The sequence below is a fragment of the Barbus barbus genome, assembly GCF_936440315.1.
Source record: "Barbus barbus genome assembly, chromosome: 35".
Taxonomy (NCBI): domain Eukaryota; kingdom Metazoa; phylum Chordata; class Actinopteri; order Cypriniformes; family Cyprinidae; genus Barbus; species Barbus barbus.
Genome location: NC_136763.1, coordinates 13,518,366 through 13,533,089, shown reverse-complemented (window position 1 = coordinate 13,533,089; position 14,724 = coordinate 13,518,366). Strand labels below are relative to the sequence as shown.

At 37.5% G+C, this 14,724-nt stretch overlaps 1 protein-coding gene across 5 annotated transcripts in view; it reads right to left on the bottom strand.

Annotated features, from left to right (window-relative positions):
- The window catches only part of LOC306855264 (plasma membrane calcium-transporting ATPase 4-like), a 107,105-nt gene extending 97,075 nt beyond the window's left edge, over positions 1–10,030 (bottom strand). For 3 of the 5 annotated variants that reach the window (XM_079393822.1, XM_079393818.1, XM_079393821.1), the window contains exon 1: positions 9,421–10,030. The gene's annotated coding sequence lies outside the window, so the exon portion shown is untranslated. Of the gene's footprint in view, positions 1–8,750; positions 8,903–9,420 lie in introns of those variants that run through there. The other 2 variants (XM_079393819.1, XM_079393820.1) reach the window with 1 other exon arrangement.
- Positions 10,031–14,724: the final 4,694 nt, after the last annotated feature.

Sequence of the window (14,724 nt, the reverse complement as noted above, 5' to 3'; positions counted from 1 at the left end):
TTTATTTAATTTCTTTATTTTCTTAAATGTGCGTATATAGTATTTACAGAGTTTTGACTTAGTTTTAGTTACTTTTTCTTATTTGTAAGTCGCTAAAGCATCTGCTAAATGACAAAGTAAAGTAAATGTAAGTCAATCAGATTTATGATAAATGTATTCATAATATACAATATATTATGTATACAACATACAAAGTTGCACATGTATATTAAAGTTGTCAAAATTAGCATTAACGAAAGCATTTACAAATACGCATGCATTTAAAGTCCGTGTAAAGTGATATTAAAATATGTGTTCTGAGTCTTACAAATAAAAAACTGAAAAATGTGTTATTAACCGCCCAGCTAAATTTGAATGATAAAAAAAAAAAAACACTAAGTAACTAAAATAAGTTATCAAAATCTTTGAAAAATAATCAGGACTCTCTGCTCTCAAACGCTGGGGGCGTGTCCGCTGTCGTCGTTGAAACCATGCCCACTCGCGGGAAAGCGGCCATCTCTCTCAACTTTCAAATACTGCTACAACCTGAATGGATGCTACTGATACTACCTCTAGTAGCTTAATTGGATTTATACAGCCATACATGTTTGAGCGTGCAAGTTTCGTTACGTAATTGTAGACGCGTGAAACCTTCTCGTCGTCAAGGCGAGCGCTGCTCATGGTTGCTTAGCAACGGCAAACACCACGAGAGCACAAGCTCCGGTGCGCTTTGAAAGAAGAGAAAGCGGTACAGCTTGCGTTTCTAGATGCGAATTGTGAACGCTCCATGTTTTTAAATTGTTAGATATAAATTTTTCAGTTACTCAAGGCTCATTTCACCCATCCATTAATATAGCTGTTATTTCTCTCTTGTTAAAAAATAAAGATCCGACTTCCTGTTCTAGTTACCGGCCACTTTCTTTGATAGGGTCTGATGTTAAATGATATGCTAAAGTACTATCTCATTGTCTACAGAAATTTATGAATAGGCTAGTTCATCATGACCAAACAGGATTCATTAAATATCGCTTCGGATAACTTGCACAGGTTATATCATATTATTAATTCAAAGAATAGTTTGTCCTCTCCTTGAGCAGTATTATCTCTAGATGCAATGAAAGCTTTTGACCAGCTAGAATGGAACTATTTATGGGTGGTTCAACAGCATCTGGGTCTAGGATCAAGTTTCATAAATATGATAAAAGTTCTGTATGCCAATCCAGCAGCCACTGTTCTCACAGGTGCTGTTCGCTCTAACCCATTCTTTATACATCGAGGTACTCGTCAGGGTTGCCCGCTGTCTCCTCTGTTATTTGCCCTATCCTTGGAACCCTTAGCTCAAGCGGTCCGACAATCTGAAATTTTCTCCCATAAATATATGGAATACCCATCATCATACTTCTTTGTTTGCGGATATCATCTTATTGTTTTTGGAGATGCCGTCACATCCTATTCCTCATGTGCTGAATTTATTTGACCATTTTGGATCTCTCTCAGGGTTTAAAATTAATTGGAGTAAGTCATGTTTACTTCCCCTCAATTCTAAAATTGATTCCTTTCTATATCTTTTCCATTGGTTCAAAACTAAGTACTTGGGGATAGATGTTTTTCCTTCCCTGCAGGAAATCGTCTCAAAAAACTATAATGTATTCTAGCCAAAGTATCCTCAGATTTGGAAAATTGGTCTCGTCTTCCTACTTCTTTTCAGGCCCATATATCAGTGATTAAAATGAATGTTCTCCCACATATCAATTTCTTTTCTTCCATGATTCCTCTCGCTCCACCGGTTGGCTACTGGAACAAACTAGATGCATGTTTCACGGTATATATGGGATGGGAAACTTCCTCATATTAAACTGACTACTTTACAACAGATTACATGGAGGTCTTTCTTTCCCTAATTTTAGACTGTATGCTCAAGCCTTTTCCCTCCTCCCTTTAGCAGTTTGGTTTGATCCTGACGCTTCTGTGTCTTGGAGAGCAATTGAAGAATCTATTGTTTATCCGTATAAATTGATGCATCTTGTTTTTTCGAGAGTTCCGCTTAGGCAGTGTAAATCTCGGTTTGGTCCCATTGTAACCCACCTCCTCTCCACATGGAGGTATGTTGAAAGACGTTCACAACTAGCTACAAAATGGCATTAGCATTTGCTTATTTTCCATAATAATAACCTTTTGTCAGGAAGTACTCCATTTCATTGTCCGCAATGGACTCATAATAAAGTAAACTCTCTGGGAGATATCTATGATGATAGTGGTTTAAAATCCTTCCAGAATCTTAAAACTCAATATTATCTGCCAGGCACCTCCTTTTTTATGTATTTGCGTATTAGATCGGCCCTACAGGCATATGGGGTGCCTTGGAACTCTCAACTGCCTGTTCACCCTTTGCACAAACTAATCCTTCCTCCAGAGGAATCTCCCTCCTCTGCTTCAATCATATATCTCTTTCTTCTTGAGCATTCATACAAACTTTTATCTATTACAACTGTTTGGGTTAAGGATCTTAATGAGGATGTGGATGTTTTATATTCCGATCAGGTATGGGGTATGTTTAAATTGTCTTCTAAAAACCCTAAGTCACCAACAGTGTTGGGTGTAACGCGTTACTAAGTAACGCGTTTCTGTAATTAAATTACTTATCCACTGAAAAAGTAAAGTAAGGGATTACTGTTCATTTTTAGGTAATTTAATTACAGTTACTTATAAAGTACTTGCGTTACATACAGTAAATAATTTCAACAGTTCTAAAAGCAATATTGAATTTGAAATCTAAATTTACCGTCTAAAGATATTGAATGCAGCGGCTTTAACCCTCCGCGTGCGGGTGCGTTCACTTTCAGATTTTCCTGATTCACAGAGAAACCTTAAATACTCAAATCAGGGCCGGCACCAAGAGGGGGCATTCGCGGGCAGAGTTACGGTGCCCCCCACTTTCCATCCTCTCCCCTTCTTGCTGAACGTGATCGTTTCGAAAGCGAAAGTGAAACCGGTAAAACAGCGCACATAAGAAAGCGATTGCACGCTTTAGCGAGCGTCAGAAACTGCACGCAATCACAGATTGCACGCTTCCCATCCCACCCCGAACCCCCCCAGCCACCACCACCACCCGCCACACACACACACAAAACGTGATTTGTGCCCCCCCCCAGAAATTCAAATGCCCCTCTGATGGAGGTGCCCTGGCGCCGGCTCTGACTCAGATACATATAAGGCTAAAATCAATAGAATCTAAAAATCTTGAAGTGTCTACTTGACACTTGAACGAATTCAAATTAAATACTAATGTTTCTGATTATGCAATCCGTATGAAACTAAAGCAAGGTACAGTCTTTCCCGTGTCTGAGCTCATTATATGCAGTCACCTGCGCGCATATGCCCTCACCTAGATACAAAAAAAAAAGTAAAATATTAAGAAAAAAAAAATAATCTAATATTCATCATTTTTGAAAGAAGACCTGCTATGAGAAATTTACCTCATAAGAACAGCGCGATCTGACATTATTCAGCAGAGAAGATCATTTCTGTAATTTATTCTTTCAGTTAACGTGTTATTTTGACATAAACCTGTACAGATTTTACTAGTTGGGTTTTTCCTGAACATCTTGCCAAACTGAAATGTATTGTTTAACTTTTAAGCCTTTTTGTTATTCAGATATTTTGCAGAGTATTTCTATTTGTTAACCAAAGGTGGTTACATTTTTTTCATAAAAATGTTTAAGTATTACAGTTGTTTTAAAGCTAAAAGGCTAAAATATTCTATGTTTGACTCGAATTGAAAGAATATAGAGTTTAATTTCTATTAAGGTTTATAGGGATTTTAAGATGTAGCCTAATTAGCGATTTGAATAATTAAGTTACTTATTGAGTAACTAAGTTACTTTTCAGATAGAGTAATTAGTAAAGTAATTTAAATACAATATTGATGAAGTAATTAGTAACTGTAATTAATTACTTTTTGAAAGTAACTTACCCAACACTGGTCACCAACTAATTCATTGGAAATTGCTGCATAGGGTTTACTTGACTCCAATGAAACGTTTTTATATGAATCTGTCGTCTTCTAAGTGTAATCTCTTTTTTTTTTGGAGTGCCCCTCTCTCTCACCTTTTTGGACTCAGCTCTCACAGGACCTATCATTTTTGTTGGGTACTGAGATATGTTTGACTCCGCGCCATTTTTTCATGAATGACTTTTGGGACTTCACCTTGTCCGTCCAACAAAGATCTTTACTGTTAGTTGCTCTCACAGCAGCAAAATAATTGCTGGTCAACCGTTGGAATCCTCCTCACACAATGGACAGACAAACCTGGACTGTGTATTTGTTGGACATTATCTCGATGGAACTCTCTACTTCTCGTATACATGGCTCTAACGTGAAAACTGTTAATTCATGGCATTCAGCTTTTAATGTTGTGTCTTCTCTAAAATCTTTGTAAAAGTTATTTTATTTATCTATTAATAATAATTAATATATTTTTTATTATTATTTATTTATTTTTAAGTCTACCAAGGGGTGGGATGAGTTGGGGTGGGTTCTAAATTTGTACAGCTGCTTTTTGTTTTGTACTACTGTTCCACAGAATAAAATTCAATAAACAGTTGTTAACCAAAAAAAAAAAAAGAGGAAAACAATCTGCCTTTAAACTTTAAAGAAACAAGGATTTGCCATTTATCGTGATAATGAAATAATATGAACTGATGTGAAAAATTTTATTTTGATAATTTTTGGAGGAATATCGCCCAGCCCTAATTATCAATGAAGAAAACAGTTATGTTGCTTAATTTTTTTGGTAGGAACAAAGATACATTTTCTTTTGGGATTGTTTGATGAACAGAAAATTCAAAAGAACAGCATTTATTTGAAATATAATTTTTTGTAAATGCATTCAATTGATCAAAGTGACAAAGATATTTTCGTTACAGTTATGTCTGATAAATTTAATATATATCCTAGCTGAATAAAATTATTAATTTGATTAAAAAAAAGTTTTAAAAACTCCTAACTTAACATGCAATGTGTCTGACTTCACTTTCTTTTTGGGGAGATTCAAGAGATTTTGCACAGCTTTTAAGGTGAGGCTGCATGGTCTGATTTGATCAGGCATACTACATCGGACAAGTACGACAACCACTTTGCTATGTAATGCAGTACCTACCCAAGCAGCCAATATGTTGCACTGTGATTACATGCAGAGAAGAAGCGGAGCCTGGAAACACATCCTCTATGGAAACCCACATAGGTACCCGGTAATGGTATCTGTCATGTACACAAACACACACTTAAGGACACACACACTCTCTTCGCTTACTAGCTAATGTTGATGCAACTGCAAACACAGTTAAAGACTGTTGAATCACCAGCAATCACGCACACTCAAACATCATCGTACACACAAACACACCCCTAGTATTGCATTAAACATCACACAGAAGTGGGAGAGTGAAAGATAAATAGAAACAGAAAAGACAGACAGAGTAATGCAGTGAGTGAATGAAGGCAAGAGAAAAAAACGAGATAAAGCAAGAGAGCACATCTTTAGACTACAACTAGTTGTGGGTGATTTGGAAGGGGGGCTGAAACCACCCCTCACTAGCTCCCAGTGATAACACAAATGTTGAAGCTCGCTGTGATTGGAACGTACAAATAAAAAAGCATGTTTGTTTTTCCAGAAAAACGAGTATGAGCATCTGTTACAGGGAGGCCCCTCTCTTTATCTCAGTCAGCAGAGATCTTTCTCCTGCCACCGCATGCCGGGCAACCTCACATCCACGCTCCACTAAACCCCGCCGCTAATGCAAAATTACTTATTTATGCATTTATTTGCGCATTCACTATTTCACCCAAGCTGAGCCAATGTGAATAGCGGCATCCCTGCATTGGTCGTGCTGTTCTGCCATCACATCTGAGCATGCACGCCATGCTGTCTGACAAGGAAGAAGAAAACAACACGCAGATGCTAAGAATCACCTGATCTCTGTAATCATTACACTGCCACACTGAACCCTGGTACAAACGTTCTCCTATTTAGCAGTGCTAATGTCCTAAATACAAGCAAACTACAGGGAAAACGATGCAAAAGAAATCTTTGTAACATACTGCTGGCAGGGAATGAAAAGCAGCATGCATGAAATGCTTTTTTCGACCCAAGATGATGTTAATGTGTAATAGAAGGGTAACACAGTGTCTGCCCTAACTGTACAGAAATGGCTGAGGAAAAAACACTGCTTCTTTATTCCCCTGCCAAAGATATATTACTGCATATATTTTAATTTAAAGTCTCATTGGCGGCCTGTTTTACATAAAGGTTAATGCGTCAGTCTCACAAAATCTTTTAAGAAAATGTCCGGATCATTTTTCAACCAATAATCAAAAAGGAACGAAAATGTCTGGTCAAAACTTCCTTCAGAATTTTCTTTAGAAAATAATCATTCATCAAAGCTCAACACGTCAAATATCACAAGCAAATCACCAAGAGAAGTGCACTGTTGCATAATTCATGCTAGAAGTGTCATTGCATTTTGCTAATTACACATAAGATCTATTATTTGAAAGTTATCGCTATTAAATAAATATAAATAAATACAATTAATCAAAAGCCCTATAAATTATATTTTCTAGGGCATTGTGATATTAAAGTTGCCATGAAATTGACTATTCTTTTTTTTTTATATATATATTATTGCACTGTTTATTATAAATTATTTATCCATGCACATCATTTATTCATATGACCCCATAAACTTTAATAAAGATAACTAAGTGTCCTCCTCTCACAACCAATTCTTGCCGACTTTGATGTTGTGTACACCAGCGCAAAGGTGGGACAATAATTTCTCCCATCCAGCAATCTACAACTCACATGAGATCATAGCAATTAGCAATGGACTAAACGAAGCCCTGCCATACATTTTTTACTAATAAAAACATACATTCAACTTTAAAGCATCCCCTACTATTCTCAATACCATATTGCAGAAATTTATGCTGATTTACAAAAAAAATAAGAAAAAGAAAATCCAGTAATGAGAACTCAATGAAAAATTTGGGAATGATTTGGAAATTAAAAGACGTTTAAACATACAATGCCAATTAGAATTTGAGGGGGCAGCAGTAATCACTTGTAATTAAACAAGGGTGCCTAAAAATAGGCTTGATTTCCTTTGACAAATTGCAAAATACAACTCATTCCTTTAGCTTCTTCCATGAAATGTTACCAGTGCATGTTTTGAAATTTCACCATTATGCGACAGCATGCAGGAGCTTCTACTCCTACTAACAAAGGCCTTATTTTCCATTTTAGCCCAATTCAACAGGTACATCCCCCTCACTGTTTCAGGCTAAACAATCCCCCACAGCTCATTAAGTGCCTCTAGTCGTGTTTTCGGCACAACAGTCTGAGCTGGAAGATATAGTTTTCCCATTTACAGCCAGTAGTCACACCAGGGAGACCAGAGTCACTATATAGACTGATGTTACCACCAGCGCCCATGATCATGTCTGAGGAGGGAGGCTGAAAAGTACAATTCTCCCCTAATTAGAGGGAACAGATGCTCTGCAGGGTAAACACAGCTTGATATGCACAACAATAAATTGCATCAGTCGGCTGGAGATATCACTAGAGAAGAAAACTTCTCGATAGCTCCAAACACCCCCACCCTATAGGTTATGTAAAGTTTAAAGCATGCACAAGCACACCCACACACATGAACGCATACACAAGTGGTATTGTTCAGCAGTGATATCTGCTTACTGATGTCCTCAAGAAGGTTCTTCGCAATTACTAATAAACTCTCCTGAAAAATGAGCGGTATTTGCACACACAATGCTCCACATTTAAACACGCAGAGTGTAGGCTACTGTTTGCAAATCTATCGCATGACACCGTGATCTCTGTGAATTTCAATCACTCTCATTTGGTTAACAACAGTCTTTCAGCCTTGGGATGGATTCTCCTGGATTACAGTGGATTTACAGGGATAAGATTAAATGTGATCACAGCATATTTCATAATGACTGACCTTTCTCTTCTTGATTATTCTGTGGGCATACTAAACATCTATCATAAATTTCCACAAAATAAATCATGCTCACACCAATAGAAGATTAGCTTGTGAACATCCCCCGTGGGCCGTAAAAACAAAAAGGTGGCTTTCCAGTTTCCACACAAGGAGACTTTGTGAATGTGACATTGTAAACAAACTAACTGCTATGATTTGTGTCACAGGACTATCAGCCCTCCAAAACATCTAGATAGCATTTTTGCAAGGGGGAAAACATGTTGAAACCTAAAAAAATAAACACAACCTGACCTTTTGAGGGTCAAAAGTCCTAAAGTGGCCCTCAAGATGACCATTTACACAAAATATACAACACCAGCTTCAACGTCGAATAGTTCATTCAAAAATGAAATAATTTCTCGCTAATGCCATGTCAAACCTGTTTGACCAATTTTCTAAGGCGAAACACAAAGGATGTTTGTCAGAATGGCAGCCTCACATTCAATCTCATTGTATGGGAAACCGTCCAATTGAAGTCAATACTGACTGAGGCATCCCTAACGTTCTGCTAAACCTCCATTTATAGGTGAATTACTTATTTGATACTAAAACCTGATGTTATCAGGAGGCTTGATACCGTTTTTTAAAGTGTTTCGAGACGTTGTCACGACTGCTACGATCACAAGACACCTGAAGGTGACGAGAGCTTTTAACCGTTAATATCGCACATGAATCTTCATTTAACATTCATAGTTTAACATAACACAAACCAGAAAGCTTATGTGCCTCGTGTTCCTCTCTTTCTGACACAACTGGGCAGGTTTAGCTCTCCTCACAGGACAGAGAACCGAAGCTCCTCACGGAGAACAAATTGCAGGGTTTCCCCTTCGACGCACTAGCGCGAGGACACACCCAGAGAAGCGCGAGAGACCTTACCCGAGGGGGTGACGTCAGAGGGATCGACTGATTACCTCTTTATCAATCAGCAAGAGAGCCTCTTTACTCTTCACATCAAATGTACCCGTTTGTTTCTGCCCATTAAAAGCCCCTATTTACCAGTAGTGTGTACACCTCAATGTTATGTGACTGCACTGACAGGAATGATGAAATAGCACTAAAATACGCCAACACAAACATAAATAACGACATAAGAAACGATAAGTGTAGCGTTTTCGTGAAATAGGTAGTTATAATACGGTATTGGAATACCAAAAAAAGCGATTTTCACAGTGAACTAGTGCAATATCTGTAAACGATTAAATCGCTCACTGAAAAGCTGTGCAGAAATGATTACTTGCAACAGGCAAAAACAGGTCTCCTGAGCAAATACGGCGTGGCTTTGAGGAACTTTTACAAGATGCAACATGCACACGCACACCTGTGGATAGGAACATCAAAGTGAAGGGAATTAATAGAATAAAACAGGAAAAATAAACCTACCTTGATGCTGAAGGGTTGTCAGAAAGAGTGCAAGCCGCACATGGGACGTTCCTCCTCATTCAGTGCATCGAGAAACAAGCCCTGCTCTTCAAAAACAAGCCTTCTCTTCAAAACTCCCAATGAAGAAAGACGCAAAGGGTCTCTAAGTAAACGCTTGCACGGATAGGCAATGTCTTTCTTCGTTTCCAAACCGTGTTTGTTTACTCCGCATCTGGGAACTAACTTTAGAATTGGTGTCAGTCAACCAGCAGCATGGGATTAGTCACTTTTCCTACATGTAAAATATGACCTCCGCGTTTAGGCTAAAAACGTATAAACTTCTTATATCACGCCGCTAAGAACCCAATCCAACAGCCTTTTCTCGTCCAGAGAAAAGAGGAAATAATCACAAGAGGGACTGAGGTATGTTCCGCTTTGGTTACGGAACGCAAACGCAACAGATCCAAGTTTTTTTTTTGGTTTTTCAGTCTTGTTTTCTACGTGTTAACTGCTCTATTTCTTTAATCCCCGTTTAACCGCCGCGAAAAGTGCGGATAAACGCAACCTTTCACCGCTCAACGAAAGAGACAGTTTAAATCACTGGTTGCCGAGGCTGGAAATCGAAAGAGGGAAGATAGAGATTCAGGCTGAAAGGGTTGGGAGAACTGCGGCGGAGAGGGAGGGACTTGTGTGGGATCAGTCATTTAAGGTGGATCATAAGGAAAATTGAAGCAAATGAATGGTCAGATCCTAGAATTCCCAACACCTCGAGTTGCTAGACAGGGTAAATTGTAAAGGCAGATATGTAGCTATGGACGCAGTAGTGCGCAGAGATATTTTTACGCGATTTAATTATTTACAGACGGTTGGAAAAGACCCCAATATTAGTCATAAAGCCAGCGGTGTACTAAATAGGGCGGTTTAACTTGTAGTCCTGAAAATCAAAAAGAGATTTAGCCTAGCATTTCCAGTCAGGACTTTCTTTTTTTAATAGCCTATTTATTTTTACACTATTTTTATTTTTACAGCAGTTTTGAGTTCATTAAAAAAATAAAGTTTGTGCTTGACCCTACTTAATAACACTTTCTTTGTTCTAGAACATAAGTTAGCAGCCATACTTCAGATGTGAATTTTAAAGCTGTTATTATTGGAAAAAAATATATAAGTTGCTAACAAGTTTCTACATAAGGACTACAACTACCACAAGTATGTGTGTTTACCAGTTTGAAAAGTCAGAGGACAGTTGTAGTCCTTATATAGCAACTTGCATTGCGGCTTCAAAATTCACATCACTCCAGTCCAGTAGATGGCGGAAATGCATCTTAAGTTGGTTTGCCAATGTCTATTAAATATAATTGCAAAGGAAGAAAGACAAAAATCACATTTTGGATTTTAGTATGTTTTCAGCACCGTTTTAGGCATTGGAAAGACTATATTTGGCAGATGCTCACAATACATAGGCCTATCTCAAAATGAGAATGGGAGGTAGGCTATTTTGAACTTTCTCACATTTCACACCTCTTTTTTGTGACTAATGTAAGGGCGTGATAACTGAGAATTTTAACATGATACGAGAACTGTAGTCAAATCGACCATAGTGTTGAACAAACAGCATTTTTATTCTATCCAGACATGCGATCTCATCAATGTTTTGAAACTACTGGTTTCCTCACTGAGTCAGTTGCCCACAGGTGGCCCATTACTGTTTGGTAGCCATGGTTACCTACGTTTATGTCATTATTACATACTCTTAAAAGGGTGACTGCACAATCATAGATGTTTTATTCCTTGGACAGTTCTGTGACTGTGGCACCTATATAATGAGCCTGAGGCCTTATGAGTTTCACAATTTTTGCCACTGTTTGGTTTACATAGCTGTAATCCTGTTTAAAAAGAAACACCTCTGCCTTTCTGAGATGAAAGTGCTAAGAATTTGATATTAATGCTTAAGAGAAGATAGGAAATGAAGCAGCTAGACCTGAAGGTCACATAGATTGAATATGAAATTCAGATATAGGTCACATAGGGTAGGGCACGCGGTGTAGAATCCAAAATTATTCAAATTTCAACAACTCAGTCTTAATGAAAACCAAGAGGTCAAAATGTTGCACTGGTGCAGCACAGACATTTACTTTTGATCATTTTATATTAAGATTAGATGCCCACGGTTGATGATATTGCAACATGCAACACTGTGCAAAGTCATCATTTGTTCAGATGCCAAGAAGAACTAAAACTATGTGTTGTAATCCTCTTCTCCTTGCATCTTGAGGCACCGCTTAAGAGTTAAAAGGCCGAATAGAGAGTTGCAAAACTAATATCAGTGTTTCTTCAATGGCATATTGTAATGTTCATCATCTGGCTCTATTTGATTTTCTGTTATTTGTTTGTCTACACGTCACGTCCTTGCTCAAGGTTATTTTAAATACAAGTATTTACACAGACAGGGTGTCAACAAAACTGAAGGACTACATTAAGAAAGTGTAGACTCGCAAAACACAAATGTTCCCGCTGTAAAGCAGAAACTTGACATGTGTGGTGTGAAGCATAGAGAGACGTGAAGCGTGGTCTGTGCCTTATTTTTGCTCCTATAACTCATGGATTTGACTTCAGAATGGCATATTTACATGTTATACAAGTGATGTTGTGGCAGCAGTAGATGGCAGAAGGTTGAAGAATGCAGCCGGCAGCTAAGAATAAACCGTTGGTTGTCCTCCTACCAAACACACGGGATGGATGATGTATGAATGCCACAGCACAGCCACATTGGACAGATAGTCAAAGGTTTTCTTTAAAGTGACGAGTGCAATGCTTTCTTATGATGTATGGACCGTCACTGCTAATGGGCTAAAAGATGATTCATCCAGACCTTATGGTTCATCTCAGCTGTGCCACAAAAATAGTCTTGCCACTTTTAGGTCTCATGAACCAGCTCTGCTAGGTCAATTAAATAAACAATTAAGACAAACAGTCTTCGCTCTGTTAGAGTAATGACATTCATCTCATAATGGAGTTTTTAGACAGAGCTCTCAAATAAACAGCCTGATTTTGCTTGCGCTATTAAAGCACCCAAATGACTCTAAGATGCACCAAAGGACAAATGTGTTGTTGAGAGCAGTTCAAAAACATCTTTGTAGATTTCTAAGTAACCCAAATATGAAAATATAAAAGTATTGAGTGTGTTTTTGTTATGATCTGCGGAAGCTGTGAGAATCCCAGAACGGCAAAAAAAGTCCAAGGGCAGAGTAAGCAGGCAGCCCATCCAGAGACAAAGGGAAATGTTTAGAAAAGTGAGAATAAATAGTCTGGGTTGCTTTTCAAATTTTAGTGTTGCAGAGTGAAGGCAAACGGTAAATGAGATGTCTCCTTGCAGACTGAGAGATAATGCCTGAAGCCTTAACGGCTTTTCTCAATTTTAATTTTCCTTTGTGTTTTAAAATATTGCCTTTACATCCTCATTTGCCAAATATTAGAGAGAGAAAATGGGCTGTAGCAGTGCAGGGTCATAACTGAACAGCAGAACATAAAACCTAGATCAGTTGAAATGAACACTGTATTTTCTACCATGATGTTCTCTTGGTGTGTTTTTATTGCTGTGGGTTTATTGCAATGTTCAATTGGCTGCCTAAAATTGTAATAATATTTAAATGATGTGACTGTTCTATTTATTATTTTTTTTGCTGAAATTCTTCATACACGTATACTGGCGTTTCCATAGGAAAGTGCAAAGTCTAATGTAAAACGTGCCAAATTATTAAATTAAGTTATTAGTAATGTACTTTTTGTATTTCCCCTCGTATTTTATTATTATTATTATTATATTTTCCTCTCGTATTTTATTTATTTATTTTCCTCTCCCTCTAATTATTATTATTTTTTTATTATTATTATTTTCCTCGTATTTTATTTTATTTTTTTATTTTTTGTACTAAGAAGCTAGTCTTAGCAACACCTACATATTAACCAGCTGTTTTTGATGATTCAAAATACCTGTTTGAGCAATTGATGTGTGTCCTGAAGAAGGCTGTTTTTGCCAAAACGCATAGATCTACTTTTAACCATTTTGTAATGATTTAAACCCGGTACATTAAAGGCTTTTTATCTTACCACGTGAGTGCCTTTAAGTATTTTGTCTATATACTTTTTGTATTTATGTTTGATTTCAGTTTATTCACTTATGTGGTGTAACCATAAAATAAAATTTCTAAATATTTTCTGTACATCTTACTGTATATACATAAGTATACAAACATTTTAATCTTAATTACTAAACGAACACGTTTTAAAATATATTTTTCACTACATGGCACATGACATTTTACATCCAGACCATTCCTTTTCCAGACTTACTGACCTTGACACACAGTCTGCAGGGTCAGCACTTTTATTTGACGGACAACTGTTTTTCAAAGATTAGTAAACTGTAAAGTTATTTTTAGTAATTTTGTTAATATATATATATCTGTACTTTTAATAAGGTTATTAATAAGGTTATTTAAACAGTTATTCCTTTTTTTATTTTACTTTCCCAAAAAATGTCAAAATGACTTTTAAATCATTAAGGAGGAGGAGGAGGACGTGACATGTGGCCAAGTATGGTGACCCATCCAAGTACACACACACACACAAAGTGGGCAGCCATTTATGCTGCAGCGCCCGGCCCGGGGAGCAGTTGGGGGTTCGGTGCCTTGCTCAAGGGTCTCACCTTAGTCGTGGAATATGTTTTCCCCCCACCTACAATCCCTGCAGGACCTAAGACTCAAACCCGCGACCTTTGGGTTACAAGTCCAACTCTCTATCCATTAGGCCACAACTGCCCCTAAAATGAAAAGCATGTGCGTTATAAATAAGGTGTATTCAAGTCACTTTAAGCATGAACTGTATTTTTATTGTATGTTTAAATAAGTTAATAGATGAAAAAAAATTGAGCATCACGTCGTTGACCCACATTACATATTTTGTCAGTGGGTTAGAATTTACATGCATAGTGTCAAATAATAGGCTGATTGCAGAAAGCAGGCACACTGTTTATCTGTCAGTGCCAAAGCACTGTAGTTTGTTTTATTATTTATGATTTTCTATAGAGAGAGTCTTCAGAAATCAGGGCTCTTGGGTGTTAGGGTTTTGCCTCCGCTATGCACACACAGGCTGTGGCATGATTTGTCTCACTATAGCTGGCACCCTACTGAAGAAAGCTGCCAAGAAAAACTAAAAAGCTTAGCTTTGAAAATGTTTTCTGAAACCCTTTCTTTAGATTTAAAGATACTTGAAATCTTTCTGTCTACAGGATAGTTGATGGCATTTAGCTGCTCTTTGCTAATGCAT